General features: G+C 42.4%; 1 protein-coding gene across 3 annotated transcripts in view; it reads left to right on the plus strand.

The window, feature by feature from the left end:
• Positions 1 to 4395: 4395 nt before the first annotated feature.
• The window catches only part of SNAP23 (synaptosome associated protein 23), a 108722-nt gene continuing 92083 nt past the window's right edge, over positions 4396 to 21034 (plus strand). For 2 of the 3 annotated variants that reach the window (XM_089686925.1, XM_089686927.1), the window contains exons 1-2: positions 4400 to 4505; positions 17685 to 17777. The gene's annotated coding sequence lies outside the window, so the exon portion shown is untranslated. Of the gene's footprint in view, positions 4506 to 17684; positions 17778 to 21034 lie in introns of all 3 variants that reach the window. The other variant, XM_089686926.1, reaches the window with a different exon arrangement.

Raw genomic sequence — 21034 nt, forward strand, 5'->3', positions numbered from 1 at the left:
TGAAGAAGAAGAAGAAGAGGATGATGATGAAGAAGTAGTAGAAGAAGAAGAAGAGGATGATGATGAAGAAGTAGTAGAAGAAGAAGAAGAAGAGGATGATGATGAAGAAGAAGAGGATGATGATGAAGAAGTAGTAGAAGAAGAAGAGGATGATGATGAAGAAGTAGTAGAAGAAGAAGAAGAGGATGATGATGAAGAAGTAGTAGAAGAAGTAGAAGAGGATGATGATGATGAAGAAGTAGAAGAAGAGGATGATGATGATGAAGAAGAAGAAGAAGAGGATGATGAAGAAGAGGATGATGATGAATAAGGAGAAGGAGAAGAAGAAGAGGATGATGATGACGAAGAAGAAGAAGAGGATGATGATGATGATGATGATGATGAAGAAAAAGAAGAAGAAAAAGAAGAGGAGGATGATGATGATGAAGAAGAAGTAGAAGAAGAAGAGGATGATGATGAAGTAGAAGAAGAGGATGATGATGAAGAAGTAGAAGAAGAAGAGGATGATGATGATGAAGAAGTAGAAGAAGAAGAGGATGATGAAGAAGAAGAAGAAGAAGAAGAATAAGAGGATGATGATGAAGAAGGAGAAGAAGAAGGATGAAAAATAAAAGGAATTCCAGTCCGGCAAAAAGTGTCTCTGCAGAGAGCACCGCTATTTCTTTGACAGTTCTTTGACATTTACAGAGGTTGCAACAATGTATCTATTTGTTTCCGAATAAAAACATCTGTATCCTAAATGGATACAAATAGATACATTGTTGCAACCTCTGTAAATGTCAAGGAACTGTCAAAGAAATAGCAGAGTTCTCTGCAGGGACACTTTTTGCCGGCTGTAGACGGGATGAAAATCGGCCAATTTTTTTTACCATTGGTGGTAACGTTGGCCACTTGAACGACCGATTTTTCATTTTTTTAAAAGAAAAATCGGCCGATTTTCGACCCATCTATGGCCTGCATAAGTCCCAACTGGATGCTGTTTTTCCCTCCGAATCTCCCTAACCAATCATAACGCAATGTGCAACAAGCCGATCTGCTTAGGGACAGCTGCTAGCTGACAGTCCGCCTGGATCCAGGAAAGAGGGACCTGCAACAGATACAAAGGAGAGCTAACAATTGCCCAGCAACAAAAAGACCTTAGGCTACTTTCACAATGATCTGTGGCAAAAACACATATGCATTTTTTGCCGCATTGTTACCGCATTTGCAGTGCTTTTTTTTTTTAAAGGACATCTGACTCAAAAAAAACGCACCAAAATCACAACACAGGTGCAGTTTCAGTCATTTAATATATATAAATCCTGAATAATAATAATAAACATTTATGCCACATTTTCCAATTATTTGAATAGGGTGGTGCGTTTTTTTTTTTGTTTTTTTTTTGCGGCACCAAACCTTCACCAAAAATGCAGCAAGCAGAACTTGCAATGGATCAGTGTGAAGCGTTCCATAAGAATACATGGTCACACGTTTTTCTAACACTTTTTTTTTTACACAAAAAGCAGCCTTAAAGTAATACTTTTTTTTTTTTAACCACTTCAGTACCGGGCACTTTTACCCCCAGGCCAATTTTCATGTTTCAGCGCTCTCACACTTTGAATGACAATTGCGCGGTCATGCAACACTGCACCCAAACTAAAATGTTATCGTTTTGTTCACACAACTGGAGCTTTCTTTTGGTGGTATTTAATCACCACTGGGGTTTTTATTTTTTGCTAAATTAACAAAAAAAGACCAAAAATGTTGAAAAAAAACCCCACGTTTTTCTTTGTCATGTCTTTGGTGAAAATACCCCAAATCAGTATTTATTATTTAGTTTGTAGGAAAGTTATGGAGTTCACAAACTATGGTATAGATCTGAATATTGATCAATCCTGAAGTACTGACAGCCAATCTAATTTCTTGAGGTCCAGGGCGGTTCTTAAGCAGTTAATGAAAAGGTCAAATAGTGCAATTAAAATATTTACAAAAAGGGATGTTACAAAGACAAAGAGAACAATAAAGCAACAGAGAAATAAAAGAAAGGAGTTAAAGTGGAGCTCCACCCAAAAGGGGAAGTTCCGCTTTAAGGACTGCTCCCCATTAAGGATTGGCACCTTTAGGGGGCGGAGCGGGTACCCTAATTTGACAGGTACCCGCTCCCACTTCCGGTCCAATCGCCTAGGTGATCAGAAACTCCCTCCCTGTAGTCTTTTGGGACACGTGACAGGTCCCAGAAGACTACAGGACCATTCATGAAGTGCAGCGCTACTCACACATGCATAGTGGGTACCCGGCTTTGAAGCCGCAAGCTGTCACATCCGGGTGCCCACACTAAAGATGCTGGCGCCTGGAATATAGGACGGCCGGAGAAACGGGCTGCGGGGGACACACCATGGGACCGAGGGACAGTTTTTGTAGCTGCTGACTTTTATTTTTTGACAGGGTGAGTGGAACTCCGCTTTAAGAAGGCAGAATACTTGCAAAGTCCTGGTTGTAATAGAGTCCAGTTGTCCAAACGAAAATGTTGCCTTGGCTCTCAAGTCCATTAAGATGTTTCTTGGTTGATGTTAAACGAGAGCTCAATACTAGATCTGATCAGTCCCTTTTCTATGATATCAAAGGGGTGTCGCTCAAGAACAACTGACCAATCATCCGGTTTAGGGGATGGGTGTTAGGTCACCAAATTTATGACCAAGTCCCAACTACAGTTTTACAGTAATATTAATAACCTCCAATATGTGCAGGTGGTATTCTAGCAACTGGCAGATTAATATTCAGAATTATATTTCGAACCCAGGGATACCAAACACAGCGTACCTTTGTCACCCAGGAGGGAAGAGACTGCTTTCTCCCCTTTCCTATGTGCTAACATAGTCATGTATGACCTTGATTTATTTGGTATGATATTTCCTATTCATATATATACCTAATATTAATGTTCCCTGTTCCTGTTGAATTCTATGAAATGTATGTGGAATGGTTACACGTGGAATAGACGTTTTATGGCATGCTCTTGCATTCCTAGAGCCTTAATGGTCTTACAAGTCATGTGTGATGGCTTGAATGAGTTATTATTGTTTTCCGATAGGGCAGAGGAAAGTGTTTTCCCTGGTTAGTGGAAACAGACATCCTGTCAAGGCTAATTAGCTGCTTACAGCCCTGGACACTGGCGTCTATTTGTGTTTTAATGAAGATAAGAGGCTCTTTTGAAGTTTGTTAAAACTTAGGTACAAATTCCAGTTTTCAGGAGGAGCAGGGGCGTATTTACCACAAGGCAAACAAGTTATTTGCCTAGGGTGGCATTTTTCAGGGGGGCAGCGCAGCATGGGGACACAGCATAGGGACCAGGTAGGATCTGAGAGAGGCTGCGGGCTGCTTGATGGTGTATGCAGAGCCTGACTCTTGTTCCCAGGGATGTTCGGAACTGTGAAGGTGAATGTCATTTCTCTTGCAGGGGTGTGGGGGAGTTGCCAGCGTACGGTGGGGATGGGTTGGGGTGTTGTTGGTCAATGTCAAGCTCTCTTCATGGGCAAGAGGGGTGTTGGCCTGTGGGGGGGAGCCGATTTTTGTGTTGCCTAGGGCAGCACAAAACCTAAATACACCACTGGGGAGGATGGAGGAAGGTCATGTACAGGTTCCATGTCCCTGTTGTGCACAATCGTTACAGAAGCTACTGCATCTTATTGGGTGTGGAGATCACACTTATTCCATACATTTTTCATGCATCAATATACACTTGCTGGCTGTGTTTTGGGTGTCACTAACAATTAATGGGACTGGAGGAGCCACGTGTCTTTCCTGCATTCCAAGAACCCGTAGATGTGAAAGGGGCCTCGGGGTAGATCGGACTGCACTTTATAAGATTTGTTTTGCCTTCTCCTGGATGAACTGTGTATATGATGCGCTGTATATGGAGGCTTTCACTATATTATTATTATACAGTATATCGATGTATTTCCCTCTATGGGTTGAACAGGATGGACTGGGGTCTTTATTCCGCCTATGTACACCACTTGTAAAGTCTGCCATACACTGAGAGGGCCATTACCCTCCCGGGAGATGAACCCCGGCTCCAACCTCTCCATCCCCTCCATCCCGACCAGGATATTCACTAACAACCACCTCCAATTGTCACACCTCACAAATGTCCAGCACGTCATCGTCCAAGCATTTCCCCGCCCCCTCATCGTTGCAGTACCCAATGACAAACTCGACTGTATGGAGAGCCATTCGCTCTCCTATTGGTCCCTGGCGAGCAATTAACGATTGGGCAAAAGTGAGTACTATGGGCGTGTCTGTGTCCCAGCCAGAGTCTGGTAGAAGTTGCCTGGTTGGATAGAAGTGAGTACTGTGGGCGCATCTGTGTCCGGACAGAGTTTGGTAGAAGTTGTCTGATTGGGTAGAAGTGAGCACGGTGGGCGTGCCTGTGTCCGGGCAGAGTCTGGTCGAAGTTGTGTACTTGTTTCCGGTGAGAAGTCTGAGGGACTGAAGAGCGGAGGGGTTCGGAACCTGTGAGGTGATAGGTGAGTGTGCCGCGTCCCCGGGTGCAGACGTCCGGGCGCTGTCCTGACACAGAAGTGCTGAGAGTTGTCGTTCTTCAGCCGTGTCAGACATGCTGGGGGGTTCCTCAGCACACTCATAGAGGTGTACAGGGGGCACTTCTCGTCCTTTCCTCACAGTTCTCTGTCCATGTTGGGGGAGGAGGGGGGCTCCATTCAGTAACCCCCCCCCCTGTGTATGACCACCACTTGGTGTTGGATAGAGTAGGGAAGGGTTGAACCCCAGTTAAAGTGGAGCTCCAGTCTTTGGTGAAAAACAAATGTCACCAGCTACAAAATCTGTAACTGCTGACGTTAAAAAGCAGACATTCACCTGTCCCAGGATCCTGCAATGTCCTCCACGCAGCCGGGTTCCCCCACTGCCCACTGTGCATGCATGAATGGCTCTGTGCATTGAGTGCACTCCTCTGGGACATGTTGCAGAACACTGCAGGGAGGACAACTTCTAGGTGTTGGCCTAGGCGATCACAGCAGAACTGGGAGCGGGTACCTGTCAAAATCGGGTACCTGCCCCCCTACACCCACCCCCACTCCCCAAAGGTGCCAGTCCATTCACGGAGAGCAGGGGACGATGCCTTAAAGTGCAACTTCCCCTTTTGGGTGGAGCTCCACTTTAAGATTTATAATATTTTTCTGTGCACACCATTGGGGAAATTTCCCTTCACTTCCTGCCCCTGTGACACTACAGGAGGTTAGTGGAAACCCCCCCAAACTCAGAGGATTTGTGTCACCAGTTCAGGATTCCCCTCATCTCTAGCTCGGGACACTGCCGCAATTTAGGATTTCCCCTCATTTTTTTTTGTCTCGACACCAGACAGAGGGTCAAACCCTCCCCTGCTTTATCCAAGACAAAAAAAAAGTTTTTTCCTACAGACACATTATTTTTTATTTGTAGACAAGCACGCCAGGGTTCTGTTCACAGCTGCGTGTTCTGGGAGTGCATGAAAAACGCGGTGACAATAATTCCTAATGGCGCCCCAAATGCAGCGAGCAGATGCACAAAATAACCCACCAAAATGCACAGAACTCGCCAACCGAAAACACGTAGGAGCTTCTTTAGCATGTTTGTCATGTGTAGGGCAGTTTATTCAAGTGAATTGGCTGCATTATGCCATTGTTGTGTGATGGTAGGCAGGAACGCACATTCCCACTGCGCTCTGGTCTGTGCCACTTTGTCAGCTCTGATCAGTAGGGGGTCCATGAGCAGATCTTCCACTGAATCAGAACTGCGGGATGGATGTCAGTTGTTGTGAGTGTGGGGGGGTGTTATTTTATTTCTACATTTGTGCCCATTCAGCCTATGCCCAGTGGAGAGCTGGTGGTCACAGGCGGACCCATGATAGCTCTATGGGCTGCTGGATGTACACGGACTCCGTTGTCTGTTTTTTCCATCAGGAAACCTGCGATTCACATGTTTAGGTCCAGGATGCAGTTCTTTGTAAACATGCACAAGTCCATTTAATCCTTCCGTTCATAAAGCTGCATGGAGCTTCTGATCAGGTTTGCCTGAAAAACTGCCAGGTGGCTCTGCTTAGATCGCCCATGTAAGAGGGCCTTAAAGAACTTTCAGACAAAGCCCCCATTCACACCAACGCGATTTGACAGTTCAGAATCGCATGACAAGTAGCAACCTATTTGTGCCTATGGAACCATTCAAATTGGTGCAACTCTGACTTTGCAGCGCTGTACTGATTTTAAAAAAAGGTTCCTGCAATATTTTTGGTGATTTGCAAAGACATCTGTGCATGAAGTCGCACAAATGTCAGGTAAGCCGCACATGAAATTGCACTGACCAGTGGCTTTGAACTTGCGCTACTTCAAGTGACTTCAACCAGGGCAAAGTGTATTAGTTCTTCATACCCCTTAAACCTTTCGCCACCCACAGATCCATACTAGCTTAGATTTGTCGCTTGGGGATCCGCTGGCCACGCCCGACCAAGTCCATCTCCCAGCTGGGTTGACGGCCCCATAGAAGTCTATAGGAGTGTAATACAGAGGTGCAGGGCTAGCACATGTAAGGCTGAACTCCCAGCAAAAACACAGACAAATGCATACAAAGAGCTGCTTACTCTATCAAAGGATATTTATTTCTGTCCTAACATTTATACAGCTCCGACACACCTCACAGCCCTGCCTGGCAGAGGAGGAGATCTGAATTTTTCTTTGGCAGTTCACTGACAAATAAAGGTGGTCTCTCCCTTCCCCCACTGGACAGACTGTACTTGGACGGTGAAGGAGAACCAGCAGAATGATGAGCTCCTCTGTGTAGCTGGCCGTACACCAGTAGATTTTCAAACATTCATATGAAAAGTCTCATCACTACATTTGATGACTTAAAAAAAAAAAAAAAATTGTCTGAAAGTAGTCCGAAATGTATAACATTTGATTTGGGATTGAATGGTCCTTTCCGATTGCAAACCATACACTGTACACCATTAAAAATTAATTAGATTGTTTTTTTTTTCACCCTGCTCCTTTGACTGTTCTCATCGCCACAGTCATGAAATGAACAGTAATTTGACCCCCATAATGATAAGAAATTTAGCGTTAGTCTGCTCTCTCCTTCTGTCAGCATGATTCTTACACTACTGAGCAAATTCCAGGACTATCACTGCAAGCATTGAAAAAATACATGTAATGATGTCATAATCCAGAGCGGCATCAGTTTATCTCATGTCTACATGGAGATCAACTTTAAAGCATATTTAATCCCAAAACAATGTACTATATTGCAGTTTACATATCATTTAATGTGGTGGCTGCATTAGTTTTCTTTTTTTTTTCTTTTTATCACCTGGTAATCTTGCCAGTAAATTTTTATTATTTTTCAACTTTATTTAACAGACCAAGCTGTACAACAAAAGTGGCAGCTAAGTGTTGCAACAAACCATTTAACACTGACAGGGGTGCTTATAATGCCAAATCCTAAAAGACGAAAAAAAGTTGTTGCTGTAACCACTTAATAAGCATTAGCTGGAGTTCTGCTTCAGTTTGTTAGTCAGGTCCATCCAAATCTGCTAGTGTATCTAACTCTACCCTCTCCCCAGATTGACAATGCTGCTGTGCAAAGGTTTCTCCATTGCTCCTCCAACCAAAATGGAGACCCTGTAAGACAGAAAGCATGTTACTGCCCTAGATCACCAGTAAAAAAGAAAACTAATGCAGCTACAATAATCAAGAATTGTTAAGTTGTAATACATTACATTTTTGTTTTGGGGTTTACAAATGCTTTAAATAATTACCTCTGTAGCAGACAATGTGATATAACTTGATGTTTTCTACTGGAACCGCATCAAAACAGGTTTTTTTTCTCTGGAACATCATATTACATGTTGAGGCATTAACAGGTGTCAGGACACATGTTGATATGCGTCTTAAAGGCCAAGTTCACTTTTTTTAGAAAATAGTCTGTGCAGTCACAGGGGCCCAGTACACATTTAAAAAAAAAAACGCAGCTTTGTAAACTTTTCATAAATTTTATTGCCCTAACTGTAGGCCATTTGTGCCATCTGCCTGAAAAACTCCCAGGTAGTATATTCCATGTCCTGCCTAGTTGGTAGAATGCACAAAACGTTAGATGTATTATTGCAGGAGTGAAAAACAGCCGTTTTATGCCCAAGCAGCAAGGCTGGATGTGAGGATTGCTAACTTGGAGTTTTTTGACCAGGTTTTCAGGAGGTTCAAATGGCCCACAGATATGACAATACAATTATCAAACATTTTACAAAGCTGTACAGTGTTTGTTTTTTTAAATGTCTGCTGGAGCCTTAAACATGTGTGGTGACCTTTGTTATGCGTTTACATTGATCTCAATGGAAAATGCTTCTAGCAAAAATAGATATGTATATTGGCAGCTACTGTTTTCTAAAAAAAACCTCTATCTATCTATCTATCTATCTATCTATCTATCTATCTATCTATCTATCAACCTCCTGACTATAGGGGTTCCACAGGTGATATCAAGGAAAGGGAAAAGGCTGGTTTATTGGCTGTATCCAGAATAAGTGCTTTGAAACACTGATCTAGAAAGCAGCCAGAGACTCCTGTGTATTTATTCTTGGTTGTCGACCAAAGGTACTCTGTGTGCACAATTATTAGGTAAGGGAGTATTTTGACCAAATCATCCAAATCATAATTTTTTTGTGTATTGTGCAACTCCGTACCGTATAACTTTGAATGCTTATTAGATTTAAGCATATCTTTTGGTGTATTTGTGTAATGAGGGAGGGTGTGGTCTAAGGCAATCAACACCCTATATCAAGGTGTCCATAATTATTGAGCAGCTCCTTTCCTCAGGCAAAATGGGCCAAAGAGATTTAGCTGACTGAAAAGTCAAACATTTTAAAAGGCTTTCAACACTCAACACTCTTGAAATTGCTAAGATATTGGGGTGTGATCACAGAACCATCAAACGTTTTGTTGCAAATAGTGAACAGGGTCACGAGAAACGTGTTGAGAAAAAAAGATGCAAATTACCTGCCAGATTTGAGAATAATCAAACGTGAAGCTACCAGGAACCCATTGTCCTCCCGGTAGGTTGCAGTTCTGGAATATGACAACACTGGAGTGCCCAGAAGTACAAGATGTTCAGTGCTCAGAGACATGGCCAAGGTAGGGAGGGCTGAAACTCGACCACCGAACAAGACACATAAGTTGAAACGGCATTGGGCCAAGAGATATCTGAAGACAGATTTTTCAAAGGTTTTATGTACTGATGAGATGAGAGTGCCTCTTGACGGACCAGGTGGATGGGCCCACGGCTGGATCAGTAATGGGCATAGAGCTCCACTTCGACTCAGACGCCAGCAAGGTGGAGGTGGGTACTGGTATGGGCTAATATTATTAAAGATGAACTAGTTGGACCTTTTCAGGTTGAAGATGGACTCAAAATCAACTCACAAACCTGCTGCCAGTTTTTAGAGACTTTCTTCAAGCAGTGGTATTGGAAAAAGTCTGCATCTTTCAAGAAGATCATGATATTTATGCAAGACAATGCTCCATTGCTTGCATTGAAGTACTACACTGCGTGGCTAGCCAGCAAAGGCCTTTAAAAATGAAAGAATAATGACATGGAATCTTCTTCACCTGACCTAAACCCTATTGAGAACTTGTGGGCCCTTTTTAAATGGGAGATTTATGGTGACGGGAAAACAGTACACCTCTCTGAACAGTGTCTGAGAGGCTGTGGTTGCTGCTGAACAAAAAGTTGATTGTCAACAGATAAAGAAACTGACAGACGTATGACTTATGATTTGTTGTTGAAAAGAATGGTGGCTATATAGGTCACCGTTTTTTGTTTTACATTTACATTTGTACGTGCATACATATGTTGGGATGGGGGTCCTTGAAACATTTTTGGGGTGGTTATCTGCTTGGATGTAACTTCTGAAAATATTAAAAAAATAAATAAAAAAAAAAAAAATATATATATATTTATTTAAATAAGACATTCAGGGATTAAAAGACCCGGCATGTCTCCCCTGAATATGAGGCAGTGCACATCGCACTGCATTACATTCTTTCCCGGCCTCGATGGCCAGGAATCTGTCAACGGGGACCCATAAGTGACGTCACATCACTTCCAGGTCAGGACAAGAAGGGGAGGGGAGCAGGCGCGTTTGCTCTCCTATACCGCATACTGGCACTCTCTGAAGCAGTCCCAGGCCTGCAGATGGGCAAGCGGAGCCCGGGACATATAGCGAGCAGGGGGGTGGCGGCTGGCACTGTGGGCTGCGTGGAAGCAATCGGGCGGCAGCGCTGCCACCCGAATGCTTCCACCTGACAGATGAGCCCTACTGCTTGCCTGCAGCAGGGCTAAAGGCGAAAAAAAAAAAAAAAACTGCCTGGTGCCCGGAACTACATGATATGAGTTGCACATCCCTGAAGCAGTTGGTTCCGCATGAAGGCCGTGAGTGGTTATTTGCAGATGTCTGCCTACATATTTTTTTCAGTCTTCCTTAAAGTGGTATTAAACCCTGTTTTTTTTTTTTTTTTTTTTTTTTTTTTGCCTATTTCTATTCCTCAATAATAGCAATATATGAACAATCTAACCTTTTGTATCATTGTTGCTTAGTTATTTTCTGGCTTTTTTTTTACCCATTTCCGGTTGTCTTCCTTGCTGGGTTCCCTCTGTATATTGCTGATCTCATGGGGGCACCCACGTGTACACGCTCACTCCTGCAGGACTACAGCCTTGCATAGGAACGCTGGCTGTGCCCACTTTCAGGGTCAACAGGCACGGAGAACACTGTAGCTCCACCTCCCATGAGCTTTGATTAACATTGAATCAGGAGCTGTCAATTCTAGCGACTATTCTCTGGGCGTGTTGTGGAGGAGGACATGGGTGTGACTATTGGGAGGAGCTTGAGGAAGTGGTCCCAGTAGCGCACGGTCACGGAGGCACTTGCATGGTAGCGCAGCACGTGTCAGGACATGTAGTCTCTAAATCTGTGTGAGGCATCGGCAGGGAGCGCACTCAGTGAAAAGGAAGCTGGGGGAAAGTAAAGCAGAAAGAGCCTCAGATCAGTAGGTTATAAAACAGAGAAAAAATGTTTCTGTGGAAAATTAAACATTGATGTAATATGCTTATACCACTGGCAATGGAAAATGGTTAAAAAAGCTGAGGGTTTAGAACCACTTTAAATTATGAAGCAGATCATCATAGCATAGACCTGGGACTGTCTATGGAAACATACTTTAGAATCAGAATATGGAAAGGCCAGGGAATTCCCTGGGATGATGTCATTTGGTGTTTATGTAACAATGATATGATTGTTCCACTTTTTCATTAACTGGTGTTTTCACTTATATTAAAAATGAAACTCGATTTGTTTTTGTTACCAAGCAGATGGCCTTTGAGCACATTGGTTCCCTAACTTTCCAGAGAATCACTACAGTGTGCACTATGTTGATGTTTCAGATTGGCAGAGCACCTGTAATAGAAATAAATACTCTTGTAAACCTAGTAAGCAGGCAACACACACACCCTGTAGGTCAACCCCTCACCACACCACAGACACTATACTAAGCCTGTGTGTGCTCAGCTTGCTTCTTTGTATGTAAATATCACCTTTCTTAGAAAGTCCAGGGAATCTCCTCCAGCCCTTGATTATGCTGGCCATATGTTATAAAATGTTCTTATTCAATTTCTTTTAGATTTACCTTCAGTTATGTAATGCAAGGGCCTGTCTGAGTGCATACAAATTGAAATTGTTTAGGTTTGACCTCATATTATATCTAAAGAAAACTTGTACAAGAAAATTGTATAATGTATGACCAGCCTTAGATGCTACCCCTGAGGGGGGGCATGTGATATGTACTAGCCCCTATACACCCTGGATCCAGTCATATTGGGATGAAACAAAGGCACCTTTAGGCTCCATGCACACTAGCTTTTTTTCCTAAAGCTCCTATTAGCTGTTTGTAGCTTTTTTTCTGCTCCTAGAAGCTAAATAGTGTTCTCCTATGTGTCCTTACACACTATTTTAGCTAGTAGTGTTTTTCAAGCGTCAGTGTTTAGGAGCAGAAAAAAAAAATGTTTCTGTAGAGTTTTAGGAGCGTTTTTCCAGCCGAAAAAAAAAAAACGCTCCTAACAACTTTATTCTAGGTTTTTTTTTTTTTTTTCTTTGCATGTACTGTAAAAATGCTAATGCTCCTAAACCATAACTACAAGCCTGCACAAAAAAAGCTATTCGTGTTTTTTCATCTAGATTTTTTTTTTCCCAGCGTTTTGTGAGGTTATAGGAATTGGTAGTGTGCATGGAGCCTTAGAAATGTTTAGTAATAGCAATCTGCAAACAGATACTTATAGATCATTGCAGGTTTCCATTCTTTGCATACCTTCTTTTTTTTTTCTTCCCCATTCTTCTCACTGTCACCATGTTCACTAATGGCAGATGAATGCATCCCATTCCTGTTAGTTTTGTTTCCCTCCTTCTAGAATGTCCCTTGGAAACAGGAGAAAACAGAAAAATCAACATTAGGACTGGAAATCATGATGGCAGATTTAGGGATCATTTTGTGAAGACTACAAGCTAGCAGAGACATTGGAGTACCCAGGGCATGTTCACTTCTAAAGATGGCAATAGAATGGAGAGGAACATTCTGACGTGTGTTAAGCCCATACCCAGATTTTTTTTTTTTTTTTTTTTTTTTTGTGCAAATTGAGAAACAAAAGCCAGGACTTGACTGGTAGCCGTGGGCAAAACATTTTTTTTTCCTTTGGATAAATGTAACCAATTAGGTTGAAATAAATGTGAATGTCCTGAAGCTAAGCATGCCGCAGAGCAGAGGCAGTACTTCAAAGGAACTTCTCAGGTGACAGTACAATAGATACCCTTGCTGATGGTATTTGAAGGCTCAAACTCAATACACTTGATATACGCCTGTTTGTTCCAGACAGTGATTTGTAAAGTAAAATGTGACAGTTCTGCAGCTTGCAGCTTCAAAAGTAAGTCAGCAATGGCAGCTTCTGATAGGTGCATGAATAATCTGACTGCCAAGCCTTTTCTCATTTCCCGCTGATGACAGATGACACTGATGACAGATGTCAATGACTGTATAGCACTAGCATTCATTTGTATAGGCCTGGAGGATACTTCCATTGGCAGTGTTATATATTGGTGGGGTTCACACTGTGGTTTGGCCGTAGCACCGGAGTACCCACAGTTTTCATGCGTTTTATTTGCAGACTTCTATTAGGATGCATTTTTGCTGCATCATCTGAAAGTTCACTAAGAGTCCTGCATGCTTTATCTTTGGTGCACTATTAGAAAATGCTGCAAAAAGTGCTACCTGATGAAAGTCAATGAGACTGCGGGTAAAATGTATGTGAACCACAGGTACACCCATGCTGCAGCTAAACTGCAACGCAGCATTGTGAACCCGGCCTTAGGAGGGCTGCGGCAATTGTATAGGAGAATCCAACCCGGGACATTTTATCTCCCTGGAAATGGATGGGGGAATCTTAAAGCATCTTGCTGCATATTTGCTCTAGGACATTTTGTCTTTTATTACTTCATGCCTGCTCTAGGATTTATCATGCACATATTTTACTGGCTAGTCTGAGTTTAAAAGAACCTTGATGCTATTGACTATCTGCATACATATTCTAAGATGTTTTGCCATTTATTACTCCATGCACACTCCAGGATTTATTTTCATATACAGGTTCGGTATCAGGATATTCTGCTCTTGACTATTGCTTATATGCTCCAGGACATATTGCTGTATACGTGTATTTGAACATTCCCCACAATTCTGCACACATGGTTATGTCCATCCAGTAGCATATTATGTTTTTCAGTATCTTTTGGTTATCTCCGATGGATGTTTTCTTATACACAAGAATCTTTATAATTCAGTGTTGCAAGTCTGATCTGAGGGTATTCAGAGCAGATTAAATGTACCCTATTGGGATTGGAATCCACTCTCCCAGGAGTTGGTCAGCCTAATAAGGGTTGATTTAGATGTATGTCTAAATCTACCTTTCCTCTGAAGTGTGGTCAGTGTTCATATCACACTTCAGAGGTGATTGACAGGCAGTGAGGAAGCGATGTGACTTCTCCTCACTGCCTGTTATAACTCCATAACCATGTGTATTGCACGCAGTTGATGGGCATGTGAATGCATCGCATTTGGGGGACTTACTGTCCACTGATCATTACATGTCGGGTAGATTTTCTGTTGGCATAAAGCGAAGAATTGTGGAGCAACATGTAAACACCCCCATCTGCTGCCTGTTGCAGCTTAACCCCTTCACGCCTAAGGTTAAAACAAATCTAAATGCCTAAGCACAATTCTGCAACGTTGACATGTGTTAGTAAAACCGTACATATCGTCACAACTACTTTGTACATCCAGGTGGATTATACCTTGTTTTTTTCAGGACAGATTGGGCTTTCATTTGGTGGTAAATGGTAATGGATAGCTCCTAATTTTTTTTTTTATTATTAAAGGAAAACTGGGCCAAAATAGTAAAAAAAAAAATCATTTTTTTAAATTTAAATAGTGCAGCGCTAGATGATATATGACTGCACCAGTATTTGAGGTGGTGCAATATCCCTTACTTTAATGTCAACTAATGTAGGCCACATATATTGTATGTGACCTTCCCAAGAAATGAAAAAAGGGAAGTAATGACGTGTACTCCACACGGCTTCACTTCACATTAAAAACGCACAATATGAATGCACAATATAGTCCAGTAATCAAAAAAGCACAGATAGATGTATCTTGATAAGATCCTTGTGATGCATATAGTCCGGCGTTGTGCAGAAAAAATGAATAAATTGCGCACTCACCGGAAGCACAATTTAAATTGTGCGTTTATATCTCATACACCAAGGATCACTCCGGCTGTAGATGGAAGGAAGCTCTGAACAGGTGGTTCCGTGATGGGGGGTAACACATCTGGGGGTTCCTTATGGTAGACAGGCTCCAAACAGGATCAGCTGAATATTACTCTGGGCCTTGGGGTAGTCACCTGGTGGTCCTGAGGGATTAAATGCTCGATGTGGAGCAAAAAGGAATACCCATAGTGTAGTATTTAAATCAAATTTAAAACGGATTTATTGAATATTAGAGCAAAAACACTTAACATGAGTATGAAGGTAAAATCAATCCTTGTGCACTAAGGATATCATGAAATACACACTGACCAGCTGGTATAGAAGAGTGGCCGCCGGACCATCATTATGCATAATGATTTTAAGCTATGTATATAACCTTAGTTTTAACCATAGTGACTTCTGATCACCATAGAGTGATCAAGAGTTTCTGCATATAAAGATACATGTCACAAATGGGCATTATGAGATACCATATGGGACACTTTGTAATCAAGAATAATGTATCTAACTGTAGAATCAATGAATCAGAGCTTCCCCTAGGTGAATAGGACATTGTATAAATCTAAAGTATATCCTCAATCGTTTATTTACTGTCTCTGCACCTGTGCAAGCGCAGTGATTGTGTATCTACTCTATGAGACCACATAAATATGGCGGTTCCATTTCGCGCATGCGCACTGCTGTACCGACCCACGGTAAAATGGCGTCGGTCCGTCGTGCTTATTCGCGCATGCGCACTTATGTAGTTCACCCCCGGGAATATGGCGCCGATCCGCATTGATCGGCGCTTTCTCCACCTCCTTCTGAGGATACCTGGGACTACAGTATGCAGGAGAAGAAGGTAGGCTTCTGTTCTATCCACCAATTCATTTGTGAACAGTATGTTCCACCGCGGTTGGGCATGCGGTGGATACATACATGATTTTGGCCACTAGAAAATGGCGCCCGGACGCCCGCGCATGCGCTGTATGCGGGACTTCGGCAAAATGGCACCTAATTATCTTGAATACAGGCACACAATACATTATATATATAGCTCCTGTGACGTCCGGCAGCTATGGCTCTTATTCCTTCTGATGATGTACGTGTGATACGAAACGCGCGTCAAGGAGGAGCCCCTGCTAGCCGTGACGTCAAGCCGCCGGATCAAGGAGGTCCGGCGGCCACTCTTCTATACCAGCTGGTCAGTGTGTATTTCATGATATCCTTAGTGCACAAGGATTGATTTTACCTTCATACTCATGTTAAGTGTTTTTGCTCTAATATTCAATAAATCCGTTTTAAATTTGATTTAAATACTACACTATGGGTATTCCTTTTTGCTCCACATCGAGCATTTAATCCCTCAGGACCACCAGGTGACTACCCCAAGGCCCAGAGTAATATTCAGCTGATCCTGTTTGGAGCCTGTCTACCATAAGGAACCCCCAGATGTGTTACCCCCCATCACGGAACCACCTGTTCAGAGCTTCCTTCCATCTACAGCCGGAGTGATCCTTGGTGTATGAGATATAAACGCACAATTTAAATTGTGCTTCCGGTGAGTGCGCAATTTATTCATTTTTTCTGCACAACGCCGGACTATATGCATCACAAGGATCTTATCAAGATACATCTATCTGTGCTTTTTTGATTACTGGACTATATTGTGCATTCATATTGTGCGTTTTTAATGTGAAGTGAAGCCGTGTGGAGTACACGTCATTACTTCCCTTTTTTCATTTCTTGGGAAGGTCACATACAATATATGTGGCCTACATTAGTTGACATTAAAGTAAGGGATATTGCACCACCTCAAATACTGGTGCAGTCATATATCATCTAGCGCTGCACTATTTATCTTATATTGTCTATTTGAAGGTTCATGGTTTTTCCTTTTTAGTGTATCAGCTGCTGTGTTAGTTAGCGCTCACTGAATCCCTCATTACTATATTGTTTTAAATTTAACTGTGTGTTTCTTGTTACGACCATAACCTACCACCAAAGAACAACCCAAAATACATTCTCCAGTTCTTGACGATCGCAGCGATACCATATATGTGTATGTTATTTGTTGTTTGTACCCGTAGTACAGTCCAGAAACAATAGTGCGCATTTTGTTGTTGTCTTTTTTTTAATTTTTTTTTTTACATAAAACACACTGTCACTGACATTGACACCAATTTTTTTTTAAATCCTGACCTTTGACCCTGACCTTTGCCCTTGACCCTGACCTTTAACCCTGACCTTGACCCAAACACTAACCCTGGTACTGAACTAGATCAAACCTTGATCTAGGTATTTTTCTTTATTTTTTATTTTATTTTTTAATATTTATCTTTTTTATTTTTTTTTTTTTACAAACTTTTTTTTATCTCTCTGTCAGGAGCTTGAGAGATACAATGTATCTCTCTTCTCCATTCATAGAGAGAGAGAAAACAAGGGGGCCGGGCTGCACAGTGATTGATCACTACGATAGCCAATCAGAGGCTATCACAGTGATCACGTGACCCGGAATCGGGAGTCCCGGGTCCCGATCGTTAGAATGGGACCCGGGGCTCTCAGTGACACCGCGGTCTTGGTGCTGGGAGCGCGCCCCCAGCACACAGGCAGGTACGCAAATATGCGGCCCCACGGAAAAAAGCCCAGGTCCGTGAGGCCGCATATTTGTGTTACGTCGGCGTCAAGGGGTTAAGGAGGGGTTGGCGGGCAGTAGAAATGCAAAATTTGTTGCAATAATATTACTTGGAAGCTGGTATTTGTTAAAAAAAAACTTTTTTTTTTTTTTTTTTTTTTTTTTTTTGGTATTTTCCAGGATTTAATCATTTTTTCTACACCCGGAAGTCTGTCCAAAGCTGAAGATTTTTCAGACACCTATCTCTTTACAAGAGCTGCTTTTATCACCGAGGTCAGTAAAGTAAACTTCCTTAAATCTCCTAGTACAAGTTCCCCTTAAAGAACAAAATCGGCATTGTGGCTCCCCAAGTTTACTCTGGTTTCACATTCCTGATCAGGACTAGATTATTATTATTATACAGGATTTATATAGTGTCAACAGTTTGCGCAGCGCTTTACAATATAAGAGAGACAGTACAATTACAATACATTTCAGTACAGAAGGAATAGGAGGGCCCTGCTTGTGGAGCTTACAATCTAAAGGAAGGGGGAGGTGGTACAAAAGGTGATAGCTGCGGGGGATGATCTGGTGGAGGTGATTCAAGTACAGTTCTTAGGTGGAGGTGGGGTAGGCTTCCCTGAATAAGTGAGTTTTCAAAGATTGCCTAAAGGCAGACAGGGTGGGGACTGACCAGACATACTGTGGTAGGGAGTTCCAGAGGATGGGAGAGGCTCTGAAGAAGTCCTAGAGGCGAGCATGGGAGGAGGTGATGAGGGAGCTAGAGAGGAAGATGTCTTGGGAGGAGCGGAGTGGGCGGTATCTGCGGATGAGGTCGGTGATGCAGCTAGGGGCAGTGTTGTGGATGGCTTTGTAAGCTGTGGTTAGTATTTTGAATTTTATACGTTGGGTTAGTGGAAGCCAATGAAGGGATTAGCAGAGAGGGGCAGCAGTCGCTGATCAGTTGGTAAGGTGTATGAGTCTAGTAGCAGCATTCATAATAGACTGAAGAGAGGATAGCCTGTGTAACGGTAGACCAGTGAGGAGGGAGTTGTAGTAATCAAGACGGGATATAACCAAGGCATGGATAAGTTGTTTTGTGGTGTCATTGGTCAGGAAGGGGCGGGTTTTGAAATGTTCCGGAGGTTGAGGCGGCAGGATTTAGCCAGTGATTGGATGTGGGGCCCAAAGTATCTCAGAGTCTAGGATTACGCCTAGCACCCTGGCATGAGGGGAAGGACCAATGGTTGTGCTGTTGATCTTAATGGTAAAGTCATGAGTGGGGGATCGGGGAGGAGGAAATATTACAAACTCGATTTTGGAAAGATTGATTTTAAGGTAGTGGTGTGACATCCATGCTGATATGTCGCTTAGTAGATTTGTGATACGAGGGGAGATTGAGGGGGTGAGCTGGGGAGTGGAGAGAGAGATCTGGGTGTCATCAGCATAGAGGTAGTATTGGAAGCCATGGGAGGTTATTAATTGGCCCAGGGAGGAGGTATAGAGAGAGAAAAGGAGGGGCTCAAGGACAGAGCCTTGTGGTTCCCCAACAGAAAGAGGGAGATAAGCGGAGGAGGAGGAGTTGTATGTGACGCTGAAAGTGCGCTGAGAAAGGTAAGAGGAGAACCAGGAGAGAGCAGAGTCACGGAGGCCGATGGAGTGGAGTGTACTGAGGAGGAGCGGGTGGTCGACTGTGTCAAAGGCAGCGAAAAGGTCAAGGAGTATGAGCATGGAGTAATGGCCGTTGGTTTTAGATGAGGTAGATAATTGAATAAAGCTATACAATATAATTTGCTGTTAACCACTACATTATTGTATCCTGAAACTTATGTATATAGCCATACCTGGCTGATGCCCCTGGAAGCAGGATTTTTTTTTGCTTCTGGGTCCTGTGCTGAGTGGCCAGCCTGATGCTTTGTGAAAGCAGGAGGTTGGCGACTCAGCACAGGAGCCATTTAGAGAATGCTTTGCACTTTCTAAATGAATATACACCATTCTCTGTGGAGGTGGAGAGCGTGACACCACTTCTCTGCTACTTTACTTCATCTAATCAGAAAATGCTTTGCATTCATTCAGAAAATGCAATTATTCTCTTGAGTGGTGCAGTTGCCGACTGGCCTACCTGGTTTGCTTTCAGAATGGTTTATACATAGTTACATTGGTCCTAGCTGGTCTTCGCTTGCCAAAGCCTTGAATAATATTCTTTATTAGCTGCTACAATTGATACTTGGTGTTATTTGTAAATTATTTAAATTGCTTTTTACACTAGGTGGATATTCATGTTGGTAGTTTCTAATCATCCTGCAGCTAAAGTATTGATCACCAGGTTCTGGTGTTTATCATCGCTATGAATGTAACACTTAACGAGATCCTTATTCTGCAAAATTAATCCATCCACTATATAATGACCCTGTAATCTGTTTTTCATTAAATAATTTCTTGCTGTGTTTTCAGCCTCCTTGTAACATCCTATGTGAGATCCCAAACCTCCCTTGTTTTCCTCCTCTCTTCCAATTGATTGATATGAGCAGTGTGTGTTAGTTGCAGCCAAGTACGCTACCTTACGCTCACTACAAATTCCATAGTACCAAGCTCATCTTGGGAGAGAGCAAGAGAGAGTGACTATATTCCTCTATCCAGCAACCATGGAGAACGAATGTAGCCAACCTCCAAGGCAGATTACAACAGCAGCAAAAAAAGGAGGCCAAGAGCAATATTTTTTTTTTTGCTTTAGGAATACACATATGAATAGATTGTGTGTGGTGTTTTTGTTTTTTTTTTGTTTTTTTTTGGGATGGGGGGGGGGGGGTTAAATCAGAGTTTACTGTCACTTTAACATTGGTGCATTTTGTAGTCTTTACTACATCAGAAATGTTTTCTAAAGGTTCCTGTTTGTTTATAAAGAAATGTTGAAATGTTCTCTGTCCGTCTTATGTGATTTCAGTAAAGAGTTTAAGGGATTATCATGTGTGCTGCACTGTGCAGAGCTGTACTGAAGGCCCATTATGTGGTATGCAAAATGGATTGGACAGAACAATTCCAGCTTTTAAGCCCACAATCTGTAGACCCCCTCAGCTTTTATAGGGGTCAGCATTAGCCTGGCTGTGACTGCAGCTTTGATTACAACACTGAGAGCAGGGTGGAGTCTCACTAGAGTGTGAAAACTCACAGTACACCCACAGTCAGAATTCAAAGGAAATATCTTCTGTGTTTAAATTACAGCCTGTCAGATTTGTATGGAGGCTAAAGGAAAAATGTTTTTTCGTTATGGTTCTTTGCTATCATGTTGTCACATTTACATTTGCATTTGATTGTCCATGTATAAATGTGAAAGTAAGTTTATCTGGTTGTTCTTTTTTTATTTTTTGAAATGAGAATATTGGGGAGACGTGCTATACCTTCTAAGTTTTAGGACTTGTTCACACCAACATTAACCCTGGATGAGTAGCCACTGGTGTGCACGAAGGTGGGCGGAACAGAGCTGATAACAGCTTATTGCAGTATGTGCTTTTCTTTCTCCTTTTTTTTTTTTTTTTTTTTGTGCAGACTTT

The sequence above is a fragment of the Staurois parvus genome, unplaced genomic scaffold, assembly GCF_062004578.1.
Source record: "Staurois parvus isolate SC_StPar_1 unplaced genomic scaffold, SC_StPar_1.0 ptg000414l, whole genome shotgun sequence".
Classification (NCBI taxonomy): domain Eukaryota; kingdom Metazoa; phylum Chordata; class Amphibia; order Anura; family Ranidae; genus Staurois; species Staurois parvus.